Genomic DNA, 4653 nt, shown 5'->3' on the forward strand with positions numbered 1-4653 from the left:
GGCAAGGCTGCAGACCTCAGTCTAGCTGTGGACTCTGAAGCAGCCATCTGACTCAATTTCTGACCCTTGTGGCCCTGCTCTGGAGTCAGTATTATTTGGCCAAAAACCTTCTCAGGGGTTAAAAAGAAACTGTCATAATGATTCATAAAAACTCAAACTGGTAACAGGCCTTACATCTGCTGACCATGAACTAGTCTCTTATTCTAGAACAAGCTTTATGATCCAGTTCCTGGAGGGAATCCATTTAAAGAGTTTTATTATTGCTTAAACCTGTTAATAGGCTTAACAATTGTGGAATCCGCTGAGTACCCAGAAGTGGCCATGTGTACTGGCTTCAACTTCACTGAATTGAAATTCTGGAGGCACCATCAGCCTGAAAACTCAGTAGGAGATGTCATAACTGGCAAAAGGCAGTCTGTCATGACTGGAAGAGGTATTCATTTCTTCAAATGCATAGTCACCAATGCAAGGCTACATGGATGATGGTAAAACGAATAAAATGAACAAAGCTCACTAACCAATCACAAAAAAAAAAAGGAAGTCCACAATTTGCCTGGGAAAGGATTTGAAATATTCATTTTAATCATTGAAAAAGAAAATTGATAGCAATAAATGAAATGTAGAAAATAATAAATGAACAAAATGAGGTCAATAAAGAAATAAAAAGCATAAAAAGAACCATATAGAAATTTTAGAACTGAAAAATAGAATGACAGAACTGAAAAAATTCAATATGGAACTTCAATAGCAGAATCTACCATGCAGAAGAAAGAATTAGAAAAGATGAAAATAGGTCATTTGAAATTGACTAATTAGAAGAGCAAAAAGAAAACAGAAGAATGAACAATGTAAAGAAAGAATAAGGGTCTGTGGGACACCATTAAATTTATGCATCTATGAGTTGTAGAAGTCCCAATGGTACCAAGAGAAATGGGCAGAAAGTATATTTGAAGAGGTATAGGACCAAAGCTTCCAAAATCTTAGGAATGACGTTAACATTTAGATTCATGAAGATGCAAGGACCCAAGGAAGATAAATCCAAACAAAAGTACTGAAAAGTATACTATAATCAAATTGTTAAAAGTCAAAAACAAAGAGAAAGTCAAATAAGTAAAAGAAAAGAGACTCATTTCATATACAAGGGAACCTCCATAGGGATCATAGACTTCTTAATGAAAATCTTTTTTTTTTTTTTTTTTTTTTTTTTTAGTAAATTAGGATTTACTTTTGTAAAAATATGTTGACAAATATTGTATCTGTATTTGGAAAATTGTAACACAAATAAAAAACACAAAACATCCAATGTAACACTGATTTCCCATGCCTGACTCAGATATAGATGCTGAGTATTTTATTTTGTATACAAAGAATTTCAAAGTTCCATCAATGCTTAGTATATACTATTATTATTCTTTACCAAGATCTTCATGAAATTTAAAAGGCTGGTTTAAAAGTAGTTATTTCTTTTCTTGAGTAGTCTAAAATATGTCAATTTGGATTAGCCTTCAAATTTTCAGGGCATGAAAGAGAGTACAAATAGAGTACCCCAGAATATTTTTTAACACAGTTAGGATCATTTCATTTCTAGTTAAGCCAGGAACAACTTTAACTTTTAGGTATTTAAAATTAAAATACCCTAAGCAAACATAAAAGGTGTTTTTGGGTCAACTTATTCTTAGTACAAGTAGTATATGTCAATCGATTTCCAACCAAATTCTTATAAGCATTCAAAAAACACTTGTACTGTGCAATTGTTAAAAAATGCACCTGTGTAGCGGAAGATACAAGAATTCTTAAAGAAACAAAAAAATCTCAAACTATTCAACTCCTAAAATAAGAAATTTGCAAATTAAGAAATTGTCAATGTTGCATGGAGAATACTTTCAAATTCACTTTTAACTGCTTGACATATAATTTAAAAAGATTACAGTCAAACTATAGTATTCTATAGTATTTATAGAATGCTACCTTTCTGGGCATATTTGTTATACACACAGTTTTTAATTAAGAAGAAATCACTTCATAGTTTTAATCACATAAGACCAGCAAAAGGAATAATCTGATACTTGCTCAATGTCAATTCTGTCCATTAGTAGTATAATAGCCAAGAATCTGACTGATAGTCCACTTATTTGGGTTACACATTTCCATGTGTCTCTTTCAAGAGCAGCTCAATGATTTGGGGGGGTAGAGACCTGGTTAGTACAATATAGAGAACATAAGGGGAAGGTAAAAAATGACATTTAACACTACTGCCAGTACTTATCTCATTAGGGTAATAACTAAGGATAGTATTAATTTTTGTGTGATTTGCTTTCAAAGCCATTAACCTGAATGTGATGTATATACACAATACATACACAACCCTAAGCAAAATACTTTTCATAAGTGATATTACATTTAAAAAATTGGAAATAGCATCTGTGCTGATTTGTATTTTGATTTAGTGGAACAAGAAGAGAACAACATTCAACCAGGGAGGGTTATACTGACAATAAAGCTCTTAAATTCAAAATGTCTTCCTCTCCCTTTGTACTTACCACAGGCTATACAATGTCCTGAGAGGATTCATTATGAGGAAAATGTCAATCACAGGTTTAATAATGTACTTTGGAAGGAGCTAATGGAAAGCAAATTGTAAGGTGACACTTCATCTTTGTTTTCAAATAAGTGGTCTTAATGTTTCTTCTTATAGAAAAAGTTTAAATCAGTTTATTATAAATATATCTAAACCATTATTTTTTGCAGCTTTCAGGTAAAGTCCAGCACTTTGTTTATACAAAGTCTATGAGAAGAGTTCAGTAGCGATCATCTAATCTTAAGTCGTGACATCATCCACTCAAGTCCTTGGCATAATCCCTCTCCAGTAAGAGCACAACATGCCTGGATATGCCACTGGTGATCTTTAATAGAAGTTAGCTTTAAAAACTGGGAGATTTCTGCCACAGTCATGCATTCTTTAACATCTTGTTTATTAGCAAAAATCAGCAACCCAGCTTTCCTTAGGTCTTCGTGTGCTAACATTTTATAGAGTTCTCTAGTTACAGAAATTCTCTCTCTGTCTGTACTGTCCACAACAACTATTACAAACTCTGTGTTAGTATAGTAAGTGTTCCAGGAAGAACGAAGAGATTCTTGGCCACCGATATCCCACATTAGGAAACGTGTGTTATTAATCACTCTCTCTTCTACATTACTTCCTATTGTAGGGGATGTATGTACAACTTCATTCATAGAAAATTGGTAAAGGATGGTAGTTTTCCCTGCATTATCCAACCCAACAATGATAACTTTGTGCTCCTGGTGATTGAACAGTCTCCATATCCTGGTGAAGAGAATTGCCATTCTCGGGCAGCGGACCCCCTCCAGCCCCCGGGCCGCCTGGCCTCCCCTGGCTCAGGCTGTGGGAGAGAGAGACGCGCTGGGGCCTCCGCCTCTGCTGCTGCCGCTCCCGCGCAGGACACCGGCCCGCTTCCTGGGAACCGGAGGGAGGCCAAAGCCCAGGCCGCCCTGCAGCGCGCGAGGCCCCGCCGCTGCCGCCGCGGCACTCGCCTGACTCGCGGACATCGCCGCCGCGTTGTCTGCGACGAGCCTCGCAGGCCACCGTCCTCCCCCAGCTCTCTTAATGAAAATCTTGCAAGCAAAACTTGAATGGGATGATATGTTCAAAGTACTAAAGGAATGAAAAAAACCATGCGAACCATGACTACTATATTCTGCAAAGCTGTCCTTTGGAAATGAAGGAGAGGTAAAGACTTCTCCACATAAGCAAAAGCTAATGAAGTTTGTCACCATTTGACCTGACTTATAAGAAATACCAAAGGATGCTCTTTAAATTAAAACAAAAAGATACTAAGTAACAACATGAAAACAGATGAAAGTACACAATTCATCATGTAGGCAAAAATATATTCAAGGGAGAAATAGACAGCAATAGAGTCATAGTGAAGACTTCAATGCTGCAGTTTCAACAATAGATTGATCATCCAAACAGAAAATAAATAAGAGTGACTTGAGCAACACTATATGCCAAGTGGACCTAACAGATAAATTATAGAACTTTCCATCCAACGAAAGCGGATTACGTTCTTCTCAAGAGTAAACAGAATATTCTCCCATATAAATCATATTTTGTGCCCTAAAGTAGTACTTAACAAATTTAAGATTGAAGTCATCTCAAGTATCTTTTTTGATCACAGTAGTATAAAATTAGAAACCAACAATAGGAAAAAATTTTAGGACATTCTGTTTAGATATTAAACAAAATCCTCCTAAACAATGTGTCAAAGAAGAAATCAAAAGTAAAGTTAAAAGTATCATGAGAAGTGTAAAGATGGAAACACATTCCAAAACTTTTGAGATGCAGGACAAGCAGTTGTAAGGGAACATTGTAGAGTGATAAATACCTGCATCAAAAAAAATGGAGGAGCCTTACTACCATGACCTGCATGGGGAACAGGAAATGTTTCCCCACTCCCCCCCCATTTCTCCCTATTTCTGTCCTTTATACTAAATTTTTTCCTAGGAAACTTTGCTATTATTTTCACACATTTTTGTGTTTTGCCTGAATTATTCTCTCACTGGATGTAAGAACTGAGGTAGATATCAGAACTGAACTTTCTGGTAATATTTTTGGTGCTGTGATTCTGATCT

General features: G+C 35.8%; 1 pseudogene; it reads right to left on the minus strand.

Annotated features, from left to right (window-relative positions):
- Positions 1-1968: 1968 nt before the first annotated feature.
- Positions 1969-3614, minus strand: LOC141410770 (ADP-ribosylation factor-like protein 5A pseudogene; annotated as a pseudogene).
- Between the last annotated feature and the right edge of the window lie 1039 nt (positions 3615-4653).

Source organism: Castor canadensis, chromosome 9 (genome assembly GCF_047511655.1).
Source record: "Castor canadensis chromosome 9, mCasCan1.hap1v2, whole genome shotgun sequence".
Classification (NCBI taxonomy): Eukaryota; Metazoa; Chordata; class Mammalia; order Rodentia; family Castoridae; genus Castor; species Castor canadensis.